Source organism: Elgaria multicarinata, chromosome 2 (assembly GCF_023053635.1).
Source record: "Elgaria multicarinata webbii isolate HBS135686 ecotype San Diego chromosome 2, rElgMul1.1.pri, whole genome shotgun sequence".
Lineage (NCBI taxonomy): Eukaryota > Metazoa > Chordata > Lepidosauria > Squamata > Anguidae > Elgaria > Elgaria multicarinata.
The window spans coordinates 4,917,996-4,942,035 of record NC_086172.1 but is presented as its reverse complement, the minus strand read 5'-3'; positions in this window follow the sequence as shown (position 1 = coordinate 4,942,035).

Genomic DNA, 24,040 nt, shown 5'->3' with positions numbered 1-24,040 from the left:
CAGTTTGTATTTCCTGATACCCTTCTCCCTTCCTGAGGGCTGGACCAAGACATTTGGCTGTCTGAGGCACAACCAGGAGTGCCCTCCCCTTCTCTCCCCTCCCCATCCCCATCCCCATCCCCTCCCATTCCACCCCACCAGCCAAAGCCGCCACCCAAACCCAATCAATTTATTTAGGCAGTTGAGGCAGAAAATCTTACACACACACACACACCTGCCCCCAGTAGAAAAAATACAATGATAACAAACTGAATAACTAAAGATTTGCTGCCCTCAGAGTCTGCTGCCTGAGGAAGCCACCTTTACTCTGCCTGATGGGAAGGCCCACACTACCATAGGCCCTGCCTTGTGAACTGTCCCCTGTTCCTTGGCATTCAAGTTATATTTATAGCTGATATCCTAGAATCCCATAAGTTTACACCAGATTAGATCCAATCTGTTATTTTCTGTCAGACCTGACCTGAACACAGCAGCTACCTATAGAGTACCAATGTTTACACTATCAGGAAAGAACATCAGAGCAAACTTTGTTGGTATGTTGGAGGATCCTGAGGCCTAGGGTCCACACTGAGTACTTCATGTATGTTTCTCTTCTTTATTTTGTTTATTTTCTAGTGTTTTGTTTATTTGGTGTGGTATTCCCTTTGTCCAGTCCTTTGAAACGTACAATATGTATCTGATTAATAGGCCTCACCATAGAATTAATTCCAGTGGTGGGAAATAGGCATGCAGGAGCATGTGAGATTCCCTCTTGTGAGGCAGACTTGAACCTTCTTTACTTCAGTCTTGCCTCAGACCACTGTGACAATTAGTCAGGAGAAGCGCCAGAGAAATCCTCTTAGAGGTAAGTCTGGAGGCAGCCCTCACAAACCCCTGCATCAAGAGCCACTATGTGAGAAAGACCCAGAAACATCATGAGTGGTCAGCCTGGGGCCCTCCAGAGGGTGCCGGATTTCAACTCCCATCATCCCTCACCATTGGTTAGGCTATCTGGGAATGATGGAAGTTGCAGTCTCAAAATATCTGGAGGGTCACACGTTCTCCTCCCCTGTGATAGATCACCATGTTCAGAGCAATAAAGCTTTATCTCTTGGTGTCTCTCTGTCAGGGATGAGCATGGACAATGCCAAAGAGCTCTGGAGCAGAGAATACCAACACAAACTGATGCTGCTCTCTTATATAAACATCGCAAGAGTTGGAGAGGTAAGAATGTCCCTCTGAGAAGGCTCCCCTGCCCCTGTGACGACGGTATTACTTGTTACGTTTTTACCTAGTACAACCAAAGTACATGGCCCTTAACAGAGTAACGTGAGCAGAAGAGACAGGTTGGGACATACAGTTTAAATTGTGAGTGTGCAAGAAATTATTGAAAGAGAGGAGGAAAGGTGAATATATATGCAAGTCCAATTAGACATCTTTTGACTTGGTTTTGGTGGGAGAAAAAGACTGTGGCCCTGTTCAGAAGACATCTTAAATCATGGCTTTAACCATGACGAATAAGGCAAAAAGCCTTATTCACCATGGTTAAAGCTGTGGTTTAAGGTGTCTTCTGAACAGGGCCAAAGAGATGTTAATTGTCTATTCTTACGTGTTTGGAAGGATCTTCACGGAACACCAACGAAGATCGTACCTTAATGTGGCTTTGCTTGCCGTATACCATCCCCTGCTAAGGGTATCCGAAGCTGGGCTCCTCCTGGTATATTCCCTCCTGGGCAGGGGAGAACAACTGATGGGGAACAAGGTGAGCTTCAGGGTGTGGCTTGCTTGGGCAGGGAGGGGGCAGGCCTCAAAGCAGGGCTCCCCAAACCCTTTGGGTCACTGGGCACATCTGGGATTTTGAAAGTGCTGTGCCTCTCCCAGACACAAAATGGCTACCATGGGGTTGTTTACCGATCATGAAGTGGCTAAAATGGTGGGTGGGGATGGTTACAAAATGCTCATTTCCCAGAAGGCAAAGTGCCCAAGAACTTAAGTACAGGTTAGAGGTGGGGCCTGAGGTTTAAAACAAACACCAAAACGCTTTGAAACCAAATATAGGAGGTGCTGGAGGGAAGCCCCTGGCTTTGCAGTTTGCCAGCATCCCACTGGAGGTGGAGTTAAAGATCTTAAGAAATAAAACAAAAATCAGGAGGGAGCTTGGAGGGCCCAAAGAGAGACAGGTGTCTGTGAACAAATCAGTGCCCGTGGGCTCCATGTTGAAGACCCCACCTTTAAGTGCCAGCCCTTTTCTGGGATTAAAAATGGTTTCTGACGTTGGGGGAATTTCCCCCCCACCTCTCCAGGCAAAGGAAGTAAGGGATAAGATCTCTCGCCAGCTCCAGAAAATCCAGGTCCATAAAGAGTTGCCTGTAGCCATCCAGAGCCTCTCAGCACACAAAGGTATCTACTTCTTTAAAACTATAACCTTGCAATCCACCAATTACACACTGGTACATAAGACATATACTTAGAATTAAAGCATTCTCAGGCCAGAAATCAACTAAACAGAGCTCAGAGTCTTTTCCAGGTTACCCAAACCTTTCTTCATTTCAGAAGGATTAATTTAGGGTGAAGGGGAGATATTTTGTTGTTGCAAGATGTCCTTGCCAGTCTACCTTACAGATTGCCCAGAGATCTACTAATAGATACAAACCTACCTTCTGTCCATCCCTGCTGTAGTGTGTGTGCACCCAAATATCCTAGTGGTCATGTCTAGATTGGTCAGAAACATGTTTATGCATCAGATCAGTCCTCCCTTGACCCCGTGTGCATGTGCTACCACTAGGCACTACCACTAGGCGCACAAGGCAGCCACCTAGGGCGCAAACCTAAGAGGGGCGCAGCTGATCCTCGTCACAGCCCTCTCCTGGCCTAGCCAGAATTGGGAACAACTGCAGCCTCCCTCTCCCAGACCTTTTGGCTGGCTTGGCTAGCTGCTGGGGAGCTTTGTGGCTTGGCGTTTCAGCCGTGGCGTCAGAGGGAGGGTCAGGTCAGCAGTACATGGTGCATGCAGCGGCAGTGATGCCGGGGCATGACCTCACCCTCTGGAACTCGGCGTGGCCCTCCTCCCCCCACAAGTCCTACATTGAGTCCCTGCTAGTCACACCGGAGCCGCCCCAAAGGATCCCGCACGTGCCCAGCATTTGGCCTGCCTGACTGTGCGTGGGTGTGAGCAGCATGTGTGGAGCTGCGTTTGGGACGCTCCCTGCTGGCGTGAGGCACCGGGCGAGGAGCAGCTGGGATGCACAGCGGGGAGAGGCGCCTGACTTTTGGGCAGGGAGGAAGATGCGGCCTGGACTGGGCTGGCGGGCACAGCCAGGACATCTGGGCTGGTGCTGCTGGGCCCCGTGTTCATTGTCGGGTGCCTCCCAGCCGGTGTGGCCTAGCTAGCCCCAGGCCCATTTGAGTGGAGCAGCTGGGGTTTGTCCCGGTGGGCGCACCCACCCCACCTCCCGGTGTGGCCTGGCAAGCGCTTTGGAGTTCAATTGTAAGAAGGCAGGGCAGCGGACTGGCCGTTGCAGCCCATACTGGGCCTGTAGGCGCTGCTGGAGCAGCAGGGCAGACCTAACCAGACCCTGTCTACCCAGTGGGCACTCCCAACTGGTGAGGCCTAGCAGGCACAATTGGTATCTGGAGCAGAGAGGCCTGTGTTTTCCCTAGCCTCCCCCCTCCTGGCATGGCATTACAAGCACTACAGATTGGCATTTGGGTGTGTGTGCAAGTAGCTCACCTTGCCTAGGGCACAAAATAGTCTGGCACTGGCCTTGTGTGCACCACATCAAGAACATGGGGAACCATGGCAGATCAGCTCCCATGCTTCCGAGTCATTGCAGGTGTGCCATGGACATGTGCCAGTATCCAGGGGCCTTGGACCCTGCTGTATCCATCCCAGCCCCCCCCCCCCTTCCTCCTCCAAGGGCCTAGACATCCAAGCTGGACAATCCAGTTTGAATGAACTTTCTGGGTGTCTATCTGGACAATGACTCCAGAAGGGTTTGAGTGGATACCCATCCCTGGTTAGCTTCTGACCCAGGTACTCTCCTCTAGCTGCAATTTTTGTATTCTGTAGCTCATTACTCTCCCAAGGCTACACTAGATGAACCACCGGCCATGCCATCTGGCAAGCACCATTCTTGCTGAGAAAGTCCCTACACCCAAACTGCAGGTTTGGAAGCAGTAGTTCCCACCTACTTTGGGAGCTTTAATGCTAGCACCAAGCCATAAACAATGTTGCCACATTTTAATACATCCTATCTAGTGTACAGGTCAGAGTGGTGGACTGTTAAGAGGTTCAACTCCCAAAGGCCCAGGTTCAAATTCCCATTCAGTCACAAAGCTCACTGGTTAGCCTTGGGCTAGTTACTATTTCTCACCCTAACCGAACAGGATTGTTGGGAAGATAAAATGGGTGTGGACAGAACCATGTACACCACTCTGAGCTTCTTGGAGGAAGGGAGGGATAAAAAGGACCCCATCTGCTATTACTATTGCTCTGCTGACCTTTCCTTCCTTACCATGTCCCGAATCTCATATAATTACATCCCCTTTCTCTTCTCTCCCATCCAGGTGATGTGTTGGTGGAGGACCTTGATGTTGAACAGCAATAAATCACCTGTTGCAATGCCCTGTTGCAATCCTCCTCAGAGCCTCCACAAACCAGGGGGACACCACCACATTCCCTGGCACCAGACCAGGAGGACCCTGGGCCATCAGGGGAGACAGCTCCAGTCCTTCCCTCTCAGGAACATTGGCTTCGGTTAATGCTTGGCCTTGTGGCCAGCCCTGGAACTACGACTGCTACAGCCAATGCAGGGTTGTTTGATTCAAGCCTTTGTGGAGGTGGAGGCTTTATGGCAGGACAAGTGACTGCAAGGTGCCCCATGGTCCCACAGCAAAAGCAGAGACCATCTTGTCTCTGATGGTCCTTCTCCTCACTGGTCAATTTCTCCTGAGGCCTGGATTCCCAGGTGTGGGTCTAATGGTACACAAACTGCTGGCTTTCTAGCTGTCCATCTATTCTTTGGCATCCTGTTAAAGAAGCAGATGTTTTCCTTCTTTCAGGAAACCATCCTGTTAAAGAAGCAGATGGCCCAGCTGACAGCTGATATCAATAGGCTCCAGGCTCAGCCACTGCCTGTGCAACTGCCTGCAGCTGCACCTCCCAGGCGGAAGTGCCCTGAAGCAGTTCCTGAAGAACTTGATGGCTCACCTGCTACAGGCCTTAACAAACCAATTTCAGGAAGGCCTGTCTGATGGCATCGAGTAGGAAGACCATCAGCTCTCCAGGCCTTGATTCACTTATGCCAAAGAATAGATGGACAGCTAGAAAGCCAGCAGTTTGTGTACCATTAGACCCACACCTGGGAATCCAGGCCTCAGGAGAAATTGACCAGTGGGGAGGAGGACCATCAGAGACAAGATGGTTTCTGCTTTTGCTGTGGGACCATGGGGCACCTTGCAGTCACCTGTCCTGCCATAAACCATGACCCAACAAAAAATATACTTTCCGGAGTCCATAACATCTTGGAAGAAGGCGTCATCATGGAGTGGATTAGCACATCACAATATGAATTTCTCCTCAAAAAGAATCCCAGAATCCCAGAATATTATATCTTATAAAATACTGAAAAGAAAGACACGACAGCCTCCTTCTCATTTTTTACTCACACTAGCTGAAATAGCACTGCAGAAGTGTCGAGGTAGCTAAATTTCTCTTGTTAGAGAGAAGACAGCTGGAAGATTTAATGTGCGGAGACACAGCCAAAGACAGCGAAGATAACCAGAAACCACAGAAGGCTTGAATTCTTCAATAACATTTACTGAGGTTTTAACTTAGGTTGATAAAAATATATTTACAGCATACATGGCACATAACATAATACTCACAGCAACAGCGCATACACAGGAGAGAAGTAAGGTACATTCAAACACTGGACATATATATACATCAGATTATCTGTACAACCAATTTAGCCACTAATTGGCAATCAAGTCACCCCACAAAATGGCCTGCCAAAGTCCAGGTGGTTGGCCTTGACATTTAACAGCCTTCTGCACAATCTTCTTCTGTGGGCAAACCTAAAACTGTGGATAATGGAAATCCTATTCCAGACACCCCTTCATTTACATTTTTCCAACAGTTTTAACATTGTACAGACACATTCAGACATTTCTCCCTGAAACCTAATGTTTCACATAACTCTGAATGTCTTACCATCCCTAATGGTTTTGTGAACAAATCAGCAATGTTATTTTTTGTTTCACAGTACACCAGCTTGATGGTTTTATTGTTTATATGTTCTTTTACATTCTGATATTTGATGGCAATATGTTTGGTTCTAGACTTAAACATATCAGATTTTGCCAGAGCAATGCAGGACTGGGAATCACAATGAACAGGAACCGGTAAAGCAAAAGAAATATCAAAGTCCTTTAGCAGCTGTAAAAACCATGTCAGTTCACCACAGAGTTCTGACAAAGCCACATACTCTGCTTCACACAAGGAAGTAGAAATAAAAGCTTGTTTCATGGCTCTCCAGGTGATTAAAGATTTACCATACAGCACTACTAAACCTGTTGTTGATTTGTGATCGTCAATGCAGCCTGCCCAGTCGCTGTCTGAGAAGCACTGAATTTATTCATTTTGCTCTGCTGATAACATTAAACAAAATCCTGTGTCCCCTTCAAGTGTCCCCTTAGCACCCTTTTGATAGTTTGCCAGGCTGGCACAGTTGGTGCTGCAACAAATCTGCTTATGATTGAAATTGCGTTTGCAATATCTGAGCGTGTCCAAAAAGCTAAATAAAGCAACGTGCCCACTACTGAGTGGTAAAGATCTGGGTTATTAAAACTCTCCCCCTGAAGATTCTTTCTAACATCAACAGTCAGAGGTCTCTTTACACTCTTGCAATCTTTCATCCCACAAGTTTCCAACAGATTTAGGATTTTTTGTTTTTGACTCAGTTGATAATTGCCATCATCATCCTTTGTGATGTCTACCCCTAGGTAGTGCTTCACTTCAACCAAAGACTTTAATTTGTACCTTTTTTGTAACAGATTTGAAATTTCTGAATTTGGTCAGTGGTACTCCCTGACACTAGAAGATTGTCAACAAAGGCTAAAATCAACATGTAGTCCTTGCCTTTCCCTCTAGTGTACAAACATGGATCAGCTATGCTTCTTTTGAATCCTAGGTCATCCACCAATGTAGGGTTTAGACATTGATTCCAGCATCTAGCTGATTGCTTAAGACCATAGACTGCTCTCTTTAGAAGCCACACTTTTCCAGGTTGACCACTAAACCCCTCAGGATGTTTCATATAAATCTCTTCTGGTAATTCACTGTTCAGATACGCGGTTTCAAAGACAAATTGGGAAATTTTCATTTTCCTTTTGGCAGCAACTGTTAACATTCTTAAAGATTCAGCTTTACATGTTGGAGAAAACGTTTCGTCGTAATTCTCCCCCTTCACTTGATTGAAACCTCTGGCAACCAAATGTGCTTTGAACTTTTCCTGCCCTGACTCCAGATGCTTTCTTTTAAACACCCATCTGCAAGTCATGGCACGTTTTCCTTCTAGCAACTATGTTTTTACATACACGTGGTTTTGTTTAAAACTATCAAGCTCCACTTGCATAGCTTTCTGCCAAAGTTGTCTCTCTTGGGCATTCAAAGACATGACCTTGGTATTAGACTGAGGATCGCTGCCTACACGGAAAATCTCGTCTGCAAAGTGTGCAGGCAGAATTCCTTTCGTGGACCTCTCAGATCTCCTTGGCAACGGCCTTTCCTCCTGTTCTGCCCCCGCGGCAGATTCCTGCTCCTGGCTAACTTGAGGTTCAGCTTTCACAGTACTTTCTGTTAACTCCTGAGGAACCGAATTTCTTTCAGTGCTGCTGCTGAGCTCCAACAACACGCCAGAATTTCCATGAATTTTGGCCCAATTCTGTTCCTCAAACTGTGCAGACTTAGGGCCTTCCTAGATGAGGCCTTAGTCTAGGGCCTTCCTAGACTTAGGGCCTTCCTAGATGAGGCCTTCTGACCCAGTTTCCCTGCTGTGCGTCCAGATGACGCACAGGGGAATCCGGAGACAGGCCTCCTCCAAGGCGCCATAAGCCAATGCGCTTATGGCGCGCTTTTTCCCCAGCTCCGGCCTCAGGCTGGGGCTGGGGAAAGTGTGGAGAGTTCCGCGGCTTTTCGCAGCTCCTCGCCTTGCGAAAAGCCGCGGACCTGGCACAGTGCTCATAGAAGTGCTGTGCCCATCGGCAGGGGGGGGCGAAGGATGACAGGGTGGGTGGCAGGGTGGATGGCACGGGGGGAGGGCGGGTGCGATCGCACCGTGCGCCGCCCAGGCAATGCCTGGCATGGGGTGGCGCTTGCCCGGGCAATGCCGCCCCATGCCAGGCATTGCCCGGGCTCGGGCGGCGCGTGGCGTGATCGCACCCGCCCTCCCCCCATGCAACCCACCCTGCCACCCACCCTGTCATCCTTCGCCCCCCCCCCATAAAAAATAATAATAAAAAACACTTACCTTGTCTGCCGTCTTCGGGCCGCACCCGGCCCCTTTAAAAATAATAAAAAAATGGTGGACGCCACAGGGACGCGACGTCCCTACGCGTCTGCCGTGTGGTAGCCTGGGGGAGGCGCGCTAACATTAGCGCGCCTCGGCCCCGCCTCCCTGCCGGCATAAGCCGGCAGGTCTAGCAAGGCCCTTAGAAACCAAAATTTTTCCATTGCTTAACAGAAACCTCCAGCTCGTGTCTTGATAGCCCACGAACCTTAACGTTACAGCTCTGCCCCCCACCCTTCGCCTTTGGCAAAGAGGAATATTTACAGCTGTGTAACTGCCCCAGGTTCGAAGATTCAAGAGGCAGCTGGACAAGCATCTGTCAGGGATGCTTTAGGGTAGATTCCTGCATTGAGCAGGGGGTTGGACTCGATGGCCTTGTAGGCCCCTTCCAACTCTGCTATTCTATGATTCTATGATTCTATGATGTTTTAAACTCGGCTTTCGCCCAAACAAGAAGTAATACGGGGTGTTGTTTTTCACACTGGACCACGTCAGATTGCATAACACATTTGCAGTTCTAAAAGCTTCATCCCAAAGACTTTTTTAAGCTCCACTGTCTTGTAACAAACAGTCTTTTATACTTTGCAGGAACCCAATTCTTCTTTCCACCAAGCCATTTTGCCAGGGAACTTTTGGATCAATTAGCTTGTGGTTTATGCCAAGCCTTGTGCAGAACTTTTGAAATTCTGCAGACACAAACTCTCCTCCACAGTCACTCTGAATGGCTTTGACCTGGTTTTGGAAAGATCTTTCCACCCAAGCTATCCAGGATTTAAAATACGTTACACATTCACTCTTTTGTTTGAGCACATAAACCCATGAAAACCTGGTACAATCATCCAACAGAACCAAAGCATACTTTGCGCCCCCTATACTCTTTTGAAAAGGGCCGCAGAGATCCATATGCACTAAATCCAGGCTCTGCTTTGCTCTCCATTCCCTGGTTTTAGGAATGTTAGCAACTCTGGATTTTGAAAGCTTACAAACTGAACAGTCAAGGCACTTGCTACAGCTTTTCAGTTTCACACCTTCACAGCACTCAACAGTTTTTGCTAAGGCTTTGAAGTTAGCATGATTCATCCTTCTGTGGAGTAAATGCATACAATTGTTATGGGGAGGAATATTGTTAGCCATACGACCTGTTTGAGCCACACATGGCTTTTCCCCTTCAACATTTGATTCCATATAGAACAGCCCGTCCTTTTTCAAAGCTGTCCCGTGCACTTTTCCATCTCACTCCACAAAACATCTGTTGTCCATAAATCGAACAGTGAATCCAAGCTCCGTCAGCGTTGACATTCCTAGCAAACAATACTTAAGATCTGGCACAAACAAAACATCACTCAAGTTCATATTCAAAGAGGATACGGTGCAGATTCCTCGGCCCACGACCTTGGCGATTCTTCCGTCTGCTAGGCTGACTTCCTTGAGCATAGATTTTTCCAAGCCGACAAATAAATCTTTCTGGTTGCTTATGGTACGGCTACACACTGAGTCTATAAGCCATATTCCGTCTGTTTCACACCGAACTGCATCTGAAACAAAAAATGCTTGCCGTCTTGAGCTTCCTTGACATGGGCAGTGTCAGGTTTCAAATGAACACGGCAGTCTTTCTTGAAGTGACCCGTCTTCCCACATCAAAAGCATTCCAGCTTCGGCTTCCGCTCCGGTTTCCTGGCAACAGCATAAGCATTTTCAGCTCCTTCTCCTTGCATCAAACTTTTAACTCTTTCCTCACCAGCATGCTTCCGTTCCTGGATTTCAGTGGCTTTTCTCTCAAGCCGCTTCTGTTCCTCAATGAGCAAACGTCCAGAAATAAAGTTTAAAGACAAGTCCTGCACAGGCGCACTTTCAAGAGTTGTTACAAGTACATCATATGAAGCTGGCAAACTTGACAAAACCACATAGCACTTGTTTTCTTCTGAAAAATTCATGCCTGCAGCGCTAAGCTGGCTAAAACAATCACACAGAAACTGAAGATGTTTTGCCACACTTGCACCTTCTTGCATTCTGGTGCGATAAATCTGTCTGGTAATGTTTATGTGTGCACCAGCTGTTTCTCTTACATACACCGTCCTTATTTTATTCCAAATCACATTTGGTGCGTCTGTGTGCTCTATGTAAGACAGCTGTTCATTCTGCATACATAGCACAATCATAGCTTTCGCACGCTCAGCTTGAAGATCCCACTCACGCTGTTCATCTGGTTCAAGCGCCCCCGGCCGCGGATTAGCTACTGCATACCACAAATCATCCTTCTTTAGACTCATCTCCATCTTAAATGACCAGGACAAATAGTTACTGTCTGTTAACTGCTCCATGGGAACATGCATACCCATTTGGACCTGTGCCATCATCTCAAGCTGAATTCCAACCTTTGCTCCGCTCAACTCTTCCACGTCTGACCGGCTCCCTTCCTCAGAAACCTTGGCGTTAGAGTCAGCAAACTTAGCCTCTTCCTCCAGTTTTCCAGACTACCACACTGACGTTCAAGACAAACGGCTCTCGAAGCAGCCTTCCTTGCCTTTTCAACGACCAAACCAGTCGCTCCAGGGTTACAGTCAGTTCCACAGTTCGTCTCAGCTGGCGTTACTGAACTCAATGGTCTGCTACTGGCTTCTCACTCGTCTCGGCTGGTCACACACTGGGCCCATAACCCTGTCGAGGTAGCTAAGTTTCTCTTGTTAGAGAGAAGAGAGCTGGAAGATTTAATGTGCGGAGACACAGCCAAAGACAGCAAAGATAACCAGAAACCACAGAAGGCTTGAAGTCTTCAATAACATTTACTGGGGTTTTAACTTAGGTTGGTAAAATATATTTACAGCATACATGGCACATAACATAATACTCACAGCAACAGTGCATACACAGGAGAGAAGTAAGGTACATTCAAACACTGGACATATATATATATATCAGATTATCTGTACAACCAATTTAGCCACTAATTGGCAATCAAGTCACCCCACAAAATGGCCTGTCAAAGTCCAGGTGGTTGGCCTTGACATTTAACAGCCTTCTGCACAATCTTCTTCTGTGGGCAAACCTAAAACTATGGATAATGGAAATCCTATCCCGGACAAGAACTATTTTTCTTTTAAAAAGCAGTTTTATTTTCAGACCAAAGGAATAGCAATGGGATGCCCTATGGCACCTGAAATTACAAATTGTCATATGGAAGAATTTGAAACACAACACATCTTTGCCAACAATGTCTTTGGACAAGAATTGACCATCTGGTTGTGCTACATTGATGACGTGTTCCTAATTTGGAAAGGAACAGAAGAGGGTTTTAAAAAATTCATTCAATGGTTCGACAATAGGGATCCCAATCTCTCCTTTGAAAGTACCTTCAGTAAATATGAGATACATTTTATTGGACAATGTGATACAGAAACAACCACAAGGGTTCACTACCACAATTTATAAAAAGCCTACGGACAAAAACAGCTTCTTACAATGTGACAGTCATCATCCTGCGCACCTGAAAAACAACCTGCCATACAGTCAGTTTCTTCGTCTTAAGCACAATTACTCTAACAACGAAGTTTATAAAAAAGAAGCACAAGATCTAAAATGACGGCTGTGTAACAGAGGCTACCCGGAAAGGATCCTTCAATTTGCCATGAATAAGGCCATGAGCATTAGTCGTGGTAATCTTCTGCAACCCAGAACAAAATCTGACACAAACATCAACAAAATTTCCTGTGTGCTGCCGTTCAACTCAGTAACAAAGAAACTTGAAACTCACATACGTTCAAATTGGCATATTCTACAAGATCTAAGGGGCCTGGATAAAAGACTGATGGTAATCTATAAAAGGACCAAGAATTTAAAAGACTGGTTGGTACATTCTGACCACACTAAGAACGCAACAAAGCTATAACCCAATCCACTTTGGGGAACTTGTCCAAACCCCAGGGATTCCATCCCTGTGGGCACTGTGTGTATTGTAAACACACCAAGAAGACTCTGTCTTTTAAGAACATCTGCAATGATAGATTAACAATCACCAAAGACTTTCTAACCTGCAATTCGACAGGGGTGATAGATGCCATCTCATGCCCCTGCAATAAAATCAAAAGGTTTATACCAGGGCCTCTGAGAGGAATTTTATCAGGGGGTACAAAGGTTCTTTTGGGCCCCATCCCTTCTTCACTAGTCATTCTGTTTTTATCCACTATGTTTTTATGCCATGAGCTGTAGCCTGAAAGGTCAAATGAAAAATATTAATAAATATTAATAAAATGAAAGAGGGTTAGAGATAAGAAAGCACATTTGATTTGAACATCTTTGTTTATGCTACAATACAGTTAAGGAGAAAGAATTCACATTGAAACATCCTTTTATATTGCAATGCAGATCAGATCATCAGAAAACATAAGTATTAGTAAAAAAAATGGTAAATAAATTTGCTATTTATTTTTAAAAAAGAGCTTTCCTGGCCTTTTTTTGTGAAAAAAAATCTTATCACAGCATGAAAATTAATTGTTCTGGCAATGTTTGATTGAATACTTTACATGGCCAAATCCACAAGACATTCCTGAGACATTGTAGACCTTAAATAATTCTTAATTAGCTTGACATCCAATATCAAGGCCTACATTATGATTACTCCTCTCATCTTCTAAATTCACTTCCACATGCATCTTTATATCTGTTTCTTTCTGTTTTCCATTTTCGTTTTCTGCATCTGCCCCTTCATCAAAATACTGTGCATGATAATCAACTGCTCCTTGTTTGGGAATGAGGATTCCAAAAGCTTCTTCTTGCTCCAATTCTATAGGCGAGTTCAATGAAAATCTTTTTGAAGCCGTACTTAATCCAAATTGAAAGAGTGTTTGTTTGTTGACCGCTTTTTTCATTTTCCGCTCATTCTTTCTTGTCTTGTCTTTTCTAGGCTCCTGCTTTGTAAGAATACATTTTGGAGAGATGATTTATAATTTATACTTCTATATAGTCCCTTCTCAGCCAAATAAATGCAAGCCTCTTCTTAAAACTCAACAGTCTTTATTAAACAACTTCTTTAACAGACAAGAAAGAATATTAACTTACATTCTTCTATAAACTAAAGAAGTAATCCGGGGGGAAACGAACACAGGATGTTGAATTAAAAAGGGTTAAGGCCTGTTAAAAAAGGAGTGCTCTGAGCCAGGTCCTCTGGGCCTCTTACTTCTTTGCCCTCTAGGCCAAACTGAGGAGAAATCTCCTGCCCAAATGGAAGCCCCCACCAAGCCACTCCAGACTGCTAGATCCCAGTCACAACAGGCTTAGGCCATAGCTAGACCTAAGGTTTATCCCAGGATTGTCCTGGGGTCAAACCTGTTCATCTAAGTGCCACACAGAGCATCCAGCGCTCAGGCAGGGATTAACCCGGGATGATCCTGGGATAAACCTTAGGTCTAGCTACGGCCCTGGCCAGCAGATTCCCAATCTCTCTGCTCTAAAGAGCTGGGGGCAATACATAAGCATTTGTAAAGTGATGCACACTGGAGCAAAGCATCCCAACTTCACAAATACAATGATGGGATCTGAGCCTGTGGTGACTTCTCTATGAGGAAAGGTTATCAAATCTGGGACTAGTCACCACTGCATACCCTATTCTCCATCCTGTCCTCATGGTTTATCTGCTTTGGGAGAATGAGAATTTCACTTGCAATTTCTGCATCCTTACGGAGGATGTGGTGTTAAGGCTTGTGAGACTTAATTCCCAATTCCCCTGCTTTTTGGTGCTTGATTGGAAACTGTAGAGCCTTAATGTTGTTTTGTAAACTGTAGTTTCTTTGTCTAATGAATAATATTATGGATCACAATTTTTATGGATTACAATATATAAAACTATGTAGGTTTACACAAAATGTGGATGCTAGTCTTCACACAATATATGCAAACATTTTCGGAGATCCCAGGAAATTTCCGGCTCCCTTCCTTTTTGACCCTGGGCCCAGGTACAAGTACCCCCTGCACCCCCCTCTCATGGGCCCTGATGGATGCCCTGCTCAACATATTGGAGCACCATATGGGGGGGGTGCACCACCAATAGTAGGTAAGTGTTAGCAAGCAAAGGAAGAACACACCTTAGTTGCTTAATGAAAAGTCTAGAGACACTGGGGCCCTTTCTACACCTAAGGGTTATCCCAGGAAAATGGAGGGATCATCCCTGTCTGCTCATTTGGATGCACAGGGACGATCCTGGGGGTGGGGGAAGGCAGATGTAGCAATGGCCACTGTCTTCTTTTGCTTTTGTCACTGGGACATCCAAAAGGAAAAGGATGCATTGAACACCTGTATGTGAGATTGGACAGAAGATAAAACATCAAAGAGAGACAAACAACAGATCTGAGACTCTGCAGAGTAAGATGGCATAAGGACAATGGGAATGAAAAATGGAGGAGAGGTGTAAAAACAAACAAACGTTAAAATAGGGACAAAAGGCTGAGCCATGGAGGATACACTAGTCAAGTTAGGGACTTAAAGAAGATAATTTGCATAGCTTGTTTCTAATGAGACAAGAGAGTCTCATAAGAAAGGCTCTGCTTGGTGGACTTGTTTGATGAGAGTCCACCAAACAGGGCTTCACAAAGTGTTGGGACGTACTAAACCTAAGGACACCGAATGGCCATTGAAATGCATTGTGTCATTCCGAATGGCCATAGGAAACCATTGAAGGAGTTTAGGGATCATCTACAAATTAAAACACTTAAAGGAGTTAAACATTTCATAGAAAACCACACAGAATCAAAATACAAACTAACAAAGTGGTTTTGGGGAACAATTCCTATGACCCCCAACACAGTGGTTTCTAGGGATCATCTCCAAACATAAAAAGAAAACAGAATACAATAAAGAGAAGGTGACTGCAGTTTCATGCAATACTTCATAGGCACCAGTTCAAAAAGACCAAAATAAGTGGAGGAAGGGTTGCCAAAAACTGCCACAGATTATTACCATGTTTACATCTGCCCCCCCCCCCTCCAGCACTCTCTCCTCACAACAATGCAGGCCTGAACTTCAAAGTAGCCATAGAGATACATGGGAATGATACCACAAGCCCCTTAAGAACCAGATGAAGCTGAAAATGCTTGAGGAGGTTGAAATTAGCAACCCAAGCATCCTAAGACTCTGGGCTTGATACATGTTTCATTGAACTTGCCCCTTGCGCATAGCCATAATATAAGGTGACTAATCATCCGGATCTGTCCGGACATGACCGGAAATGGGGGGGGGAATCCCCATCCGGCAGGAAATGGCCTTTCCCCCCCCCCCTTTGCCAGGGAAAAAAAAGGGTCCCCCAGCTTCTATTGGGGCCACTCCTTGGTCGTCGTCACCATGGTGACCAAGGAGAGGCCTCAATAGAAGCCAGGGGAGCCTTAAACCGCGTGTTTCCCAAATGCGGAAACCCCCGGCTTAAGACCCGCCCACCTCATCCATCCGGGTCTCTCCTATGACGTCGACGTCATAGGAGAGACCCGAATGGATGAGGTGGGCGGGTCTTAAAGCTGGGTGTTTCCGCGTTTGGGAAACACGCGACTCTCGGGGCTTCTATTAGGGCGTCTCCATGGAGGAGATGCTCCAATAGAAGCCCCCAGAGCCGCGTGCTTCCCAAACGCGGAAACACCCGGCTTTAAGACCCGCCCACCTCATCCAATCGGGTCTCTCCTATGACGTCGATGTCATAGGAGAGACCTGGATGGATGAGGTAGGAAGGTGGGTCTTAAGCCGGGGGGGGGGTTTCCTTGTTTGGGAAACGCGCCGCTCTCAGGGGCTTCTATTGGAGCGTCTCCTCCAATAGAAGCCCCTGAGAGCGGCGCATTTCCCAAACAAGGAAAAAAAAACCCCGGCTTAAGACCCGCCTTCCTACCTCATCCAATCGGGTCTCTCCTACGACGTCATAGGAGAGACCCGATTGGATGAGGTAGGAAGGCAGGTCTTAAGCCGGGGGTTTGTTTGGGAAACACACGCGGCACGTTGGCTTATGGCTGGGCAGGACAGGAGCGGCGTCTGAGGCAGTGAGGAGGGACGCGGTCTGGCAGCCATGGAGGTGGGTGAGGGGTGAAGCGCGCTTTGGAGGAGCAGGCGTCGCGCGGGGCGGGATTGGCGCCCTCCTGCCCTGGGGGGCAGCGGGGCAAGGGGGAGAGGAGCGAGCGAGTGAGTGGGGCTTCCTAGCTGCTGCTGGGCTGGACAGCGGCTGGTGGGGTGACTGAGGGCTCCGTGCCTGATGCTTCAAAGAGAGGACTCTGTGTGGCGGGTCAGGCTGTGGTTACTTTGTGGTGAAAGGAAGGAACTCTGCATGTGTTCAGAGGCACTCATTCCTATTTCAAACAAGTCAGCCCTTGCACTCTTCCCCCACCCACCCCGCCTGCGATATACAGGGGTGGGGTTCCCACCTCTATACACACAGAGAGAGTGGGGGAGGTGTGTGTGTGTCTATGTGGAGGGTTTTTCTCTGATGAGAAGATGCATGAGGGGCCACAACAAATGTGAGAAATCCTTGGGTGGAGTGCAGGTGCCCCTTCCCATCCTTCATGTTTTGTGGTTAGGGATGGTAAAAATAGCCCCAACGCCCTGTATGTCCCCTGTTTCCTTCTAGAGGGGTACATCCTGGGATTAATAACCTAACAAGTTGTGAGTTAATAACAGGGCGAGAAAAACCACAAGACATTTTCATAGGCTTGTCTTTCCCAAAGTGCTGCCCTCTGGATGCTTTGGATTTACAGCTCCCAGCATCCCTAACCATTGGCCACACTGGCTCAAGCTGCTGGGAGTTGTAGTCCAAAACACCTGGAAAGCACCAAGAAGATCAAATTTATGGTGAGACTTGATGTGCAGTTCTGATTTTAAGTGGCTGTTGTGCCTGTGCTAAGCCTTTTTGTGAACCGCCCAGAGAGCTTCAGCTATTGGGTGGTATAGAAATGCAATAAATAAATAATAAATAAATAAATATTATCAACAATTAATTAGGACAGCTGTATGGTAGCATAAGCAAACACATGTCATTATGCATATATATGTATACACAATACTGAATCTGCTTAGATTTTAGCATTGTATAGCATGAGAGCCCTTTGAGTACTGGTTTTATTGCACACAGCACTTTCTGAAAGCTTGCCTGGATGTAAGCAGTGTCACAGTTTGTTGCTACAGCTAGATCCTAACCATATTTGCTCACAAGTAAGCCCCACCAATGGGACTTACTTGTGAGTAAACAGCCCCAGCAGTGGGACTTCCTTCTTAGTAAATGTGTTTGGGATTTACAGCTTGGTCGTCAAACATGATGAAATTCAAAATTATCCATCTTCTTTAATGAGTAAATATGAACTTAAAGCTTGAGCCAAGTCTGAAAACAATTAAAGCTTTCCTCTCATTTTAAATTGATAATGGTAATGGATCAGAGGTTTAGGTATAGCTGCTATTTTAACTACGTATCTGGCAGCTGCTGGGAAAACCACTGAGCACAGGCATAGGTGAGGCTTTGCATGGACAGAACAGCCAGTGAATGTCTCTGTGTTTTGTTTTGTTTTTAAAACAAAAAACGTTCTGCTCTGCCTACCAGTTTCATCAGAGCTAACTTGCCTAAGACATGAATGTTTTGCAGTAAAGTTCTTGATACGGTTGTTGCCCTCAACAGATTTCAATGGCAATTTATTAAGCAATCCATGGTTTGTTGCACACCTTATAATTGGTATACAAGAACTAACTTTATAGTCTGTCTTGCTTTACTGATGGTACATAAGCTGCTCAGAGAGCCTTTTTGACTGAGGAGTGTGATAAAAAAAATACCTTAAATTAATAAATTTGTTCCAGCTCAGCCAGATCCAATGAGACTAATTTGGTATCAGATAATTAATTAACCATGTCATTTTTTAGTATCCACTAGAAATAGAATTTGGCATGCTGCAATAATCATGACATACAATATAGGATTGACTTCACATTTGATCAATATGGCTTCCCTTATAATATTTATTTGTTCTGATCCAGTTCTAGTCAGCAGCACAGGGACCAGGCTAGCGGAAGCGGAAGGAAGGAGGAGGACATCGAACGGCCACGGACCAGGCAGCAGCAGGACACGAGGTGCGCATGGAGGAGGCAGCTGCAACGTGGGAAAAGGTAGGCCGAGGCAAGGCCACCATCCTCCTTAACTTGGCATGGGGGTGGTGAGGAGGAGGGGGGAGAGGCTTGGACGTAGGACTAGGGGGGAGGCTAGAGCTTGTGAGGGGGGGCTTCATTACTTCAGCCACTTTAAAACTGGCTATTTGCAAGTTTTCAAGATGTCCCTGAAAAAAAATAACCTTGATGATAATGGATGGTGATGGTAATGTTAATAATGCTCCAGTTGCTGTTGATGATGATAAAGGATGATGATCCTAATATGAATAATGCTCCTTCTCTTGCTGTTGATGATGATAATGGATGGTGATGGTAATATTAATAATGCTCCTCCTTCTCTTGGTGATGCTGATAATGGATGGTGATGATAATAATAATGCATATAAAAATGTAATAAATAAATAAATGTGACCGAGGCCACACCCCCTTGGGGGCCGGACATGTTGAGTTGGCTCTGCCTTGGGGGTGGGCATGTTGGGGTGGCCATGCCTCCTGAGGGTGGCCATTTTGTCCTCCTTTTTGGTTTCCAAAATATGATCACCCTACATAATATCGGGTGTCATTCAGAATGGCCATAGGAAAGCATTAGGCTGTCACAAGCAGGCACAGAGAAAAGAGGGGGAGCCCCAAAATTCTCTTAGAGGCTTGTAATAGCACACTAAGCATCCTAAGAGTTTTTGCTGCAGGCAAGCTCCATTGGCATGGCCCCTACGCTGCGCACGGGCACATGAGGTTTCTTCAGAATGGCCATAGGAAAGCGTGGCGCTATCTGGCAGCCCCAGAAAATCAGGGGGTGCCCCAAAATTCTCATAGAGGCTTGTAATAACACACTAAGCATGCTAAGAGTTTTTGCTGCAGGCGTGCTCCATTGGAACGGCCCCTATGCTGCGCACGGGCACATGAGGTTTCTTCAGAATGGCCATAGGAAAGCGTGGCGCTATCTGGCAGCCCCAGAAAATCAGGGGGAGCCCCAAAATTCTCATAGGCATTTGTAATGAGACCCTAAGCATGCTAAGAGTTTTTGCTGCAGGCGTGCTCCATTGGAACGGCCCCTATGCTGCGCACGGTCACATGAGGTTTCTTCAGAATGGCCATAGCAAAGTATGGGGCAGTCAGGCAGCCCCAGAAAAACAGGGGGTGCCCCAAAATTCACGGGAAGGTTTGTAAGAAGACCACTAGCATCCTAAGTGTTTTTGCTGAAGGTGTGCTCATTGGAATGGCTCCCACATTGCGCACAGGCACATTAGGTGTCTTTGGAATGGCCATAGCAATGCATGGTGCCATCTGGCATCCCTAGAAAAATAGGGGGAGCCCTAAAATTCTCATGGAGATTTTTAATAAGACCGTAAGCATGCTAAGAGTTTTTGCTGGAGACGTGCTATATTGGAATGGCCCCAACGTTGCACACGGGCACATTCAGTTTCTTCAGAATGGCCATAGGAAAGCATGGGGCTATCTGGCAGCCCCCGAAAATCAGGGGGAGGCGCAAAAGTCTTGTGCACGCTGAAATTATCACCCTCAGGATGTATTGATTGGTTGATTGTCTTTTTATACTGGCTGAGGGTCTCTGCTTGGTGCATTCTCCTTCAAACTGGCCCCCCTCCTTGTGCAAGTCTATATTATGAGTAGTCCTTCAGAATGGACATCGGTATGCATTAGGCTGGTATAGGCAGCCCTACAGAAATGAGAAGAAGCCTCAAACTGCTCCAAGTGGTAGACTTAGTACCCTGAAATGCATGTATTACGTTTCTTACCAATGTATCTGATGATTGTGGAATTTTAATTTAGTAATTAAAACCAGTTCACCAGCTCATATAAAGGGTTTCTTGCAAGTAGAATGCTAGCAGGTCTTTTTTGGAACTACACAATTTGCTCCATTATTATGTTTAATGTCCTAACCATTATTATGAGTTAAATGTCCTTGCATTATGATGTGCATAATGTTATTGACCATTCATTTCTGAAACTAGTTTCTCATTCTAATATTTTTAAAAAAATATAATGGTTTATTTGCTGCTATATGTCATATTCTGCTTTGAATGTTTCAGTAAATGAGAATGGCTAGACTTTCTAATCATAACAGCGTCATGCATAAAGCCTATGCATTAAATCCTGCACGTAACTTTTGAATGAGGACAGCCTTTTACCTTCTCTAAATAATAATCCTATCTAATAATAGCCAGCTCCTCTGTCCTCTGTCCAGACCAAAATATCTCAAAGACTAGAAGGCCTAGGAGGCTGAACGTTTGCAGGCAGGTAGCCCCTGACCCGCAAGGGTGCAGGAATACTTGGTGACCGAAAATTCCCATGGGGGTCCCTGAAAGGGTTTCCCCCCCCCAAAAAAAAATCTGAAATTGCAAAAGGAGTCTTTTCCATTCTCGTAAAGAGCTCATACTTTGTATTCATTGACTCCCTTTTAAGAAAACCTACCTGGGCAGTTTGGAATCAAGAATTCACTAGGGGGGCAAAATGGGGGGGGGGGTTTCCAAAAAAAAATGAACAAAAAATTCTCAAAGACTAGAAGGCCTAGGAAGCTGCAAGTTTGTATGCAGGTAGCCCCTGACCCTCACGGGTGCTGGAATACTTGGTGACCGAAAATTTCCACGAAAGGTATTTCTCCCCCCAAAAATCTGAAATTGCAGAAGGAGTACTTTGTATGAGGAAGTAACGTCAGGTTCAGCTGGGGGCTGCTGGCTCGACGCACATGGCGCCTCACCGACAATGCGCATTCTTGCTACTGCACAAGCTGTATAACGCACCTGATTTCATCAGCCCACCAGCGAGCTCCATTTCACGTCCTCTCGCAAGGCAAATGCATTGAGAGTGCTTCTTTGTTTCACTGTTGCTGATCCCTTAATTAAGGGCTTTCACTTGGCTTTCATTTGGTTACTGACTGGGCATTTCTATTTAATTCTGGATTTTGATTCGATTACACCCTTACTATGGAGAGTCTACTTATGGAAATGGGAATTGTGTTCCATCATATCGTCTCTGAGATTGGCGATGGGAACTGTCTGTTCAGAGCCCTCTCATGCTGTATATATATGGTACAGAGTCAGAACATGCAATGGTGCGGGGGCCCATTGTAGACCACGTCTGCTCCAGCTGGGATGTCTTCCACATCCTGAGTTGCACTCCCGGTGAGGACAACTACCCGAGTGCTATAGAGAATTGGGCAGAGTTGGGTCTTTCTGGTACCTATGGCATGCTGTGTGAGGTGATTGCAGCTGCTGAAATCTTCCCATTTGTATTTGAGGTGTGGAGGGATGGTACCCTCTATGACACAACTGCAACTCAAGGTCCAGGTGACCTCCCTTGTAGGAGAATGAAGTTGTCGGGAAGACTCTCGGGGGGCCACTTCGATGTATTGGAGGAAATTGAAACGGACAGCACACCAGCTTTGGAAAGCCCTGCATTCCACTCCGTTCACAAGAAACATAAAAGAAAGTCTATTTATTTATTTATTTATTTATTACATTTTTATACCGCCCAATAGCCGAAGCTCTCTGGGCGGTTCACAAAAATTAAAACCATAATAAAACAACCAACAGGTTAAAAGCACAAATACAAAATACAGTATAAAAAGCACAACCAGTATAAAAACACACAGCAAAATTGATATAAGATTAAAATATAGAGTTAAAACAGTAAAATTTAAATTTAAGTTAAAATTAAGTGTTAAAATACTGAGTGAATAAAAAAGTCAACCACAGAGAAGGGACAGAAGTTTCAGCAGAAAAAGCGAAGGGAGGAGGCAAAGGAGTGCGAGACAGAAGAGCAAATTAATTGCAGGAAAGAAAGAGAAAAGGCTAGTAAAAGACAAACTGGGAGGAATGAAGATCAGGAAATAAAAATGAAAAGATTGTCAGATGATAGAGATAGGCATGTGACGGAACAGGCGAAACAGGCTGACAGGGAGAGAAAGTATGGAAAAAAGAGGCAATGGCATGAGGATTGATACAGCTGTGGGGACATGACTGTGGAGTGCGAATTTTGTCACTCCTTGAACTTCGAGGCAGAGAAGCCTCCGGATGGCAAGTTCGCCATCTGCTGCCACAAGGGAAAAGTGGATCTGCCTCCAAGGAGAATCTACCCTCAGCTCCTGAGAGATTTAATGGAAGACTCTGAAAGTTCATTAGGCTGAAATTTTACAGAAAATATTCGGAGTTTCAACAATGCTTTATCTTTTGCTTCCATGGGGGCCAAAATAGTACACCTGCCTGGATATATGGTCCATATTGCTTCAGGGTACATGGACAGTTTTATCACAGAACCCCTCACATGCACCCACCTGGTGATGAGACCAGGAAATACACCCACTTGTATGTAGTTGACTCCGCTGAAGGCAATCCTTTGAGGACAGGCAATAGTGCCAACAAAGGGTGTGACCCAGGGCTGATGAAATTATTGGATGAAACAATCCGCAGCATTAGTGTCTTCGCTAAGACATATAAGATGCTGGGAGAGGTAGAAAAGGAGGATGTGGCGAAAGCTAAGACCAGCAACCTTTCCATTCCAACAGTCAGCATGGCTCTAAGGAGAGACAGGAATGTGGACAGGCGGCGGTTCAATCTGCCCACTGTGGATGAGGTGGCTATGATTTTCATCAATGATGATGGTGAGCCACCCTTTCAGAGAGATATTCGAATCTACCCGAGAGATGCACAACCCTTCAACAACATAACAATCCTCAGCCCAAACCGCTGTAAGGGCTAACGAGTTCAATCCCATCCTTCATGGAGGGAAACTGTTTCAGCAGTGGGCAGTTGACTCCTATTTACAGGTTGAAGCGAACAACCTCAACTACATCTGCACACAACAGGCCAAGCTCAAGGTGGAATGCTACAAGGGTCTTATGGACCCTTTGTCGCACACTGCAGCGAAAAATGTTCCAATCGGCAGAAGTGTTATTCTGCCCTCACATTTCCAAGGGTCGCCATGTCACATGAAAAAACGTTACCATGATGCAATGGCCATAGTCTCAGCTTTTGGAAAACCTGATCTCTTTGTCACCTTCATGTGTCTTACCTTTCACACTAAAAAAACGACAGTTCCCCATCATCCCGGCTTTTGTTATTACCATCAATAAAGTGCAAGGACAATCCTTCAACAATGTGGGTGTTTTCCTCAGAGAGCTGGTATTTTCCCATGGACAGCTATATGTTGCAACTCCGAATTGGCGCTCCTTTACAAGCAGGTGGTGGGAAGGTGAGCCAATTCGGGAACCTGGGGCCTTGGGGCATAGACCCAAGGACGTCAAGACAGGGGCCTGAATATATATCATATCCCTAAGATCAGCCTCTGTACCAGAGGAATGGAAGATGGACACAGTAACACCAATTTTAAAAAGAGATTCAAGGAATCTTGGAAATTACAGACCA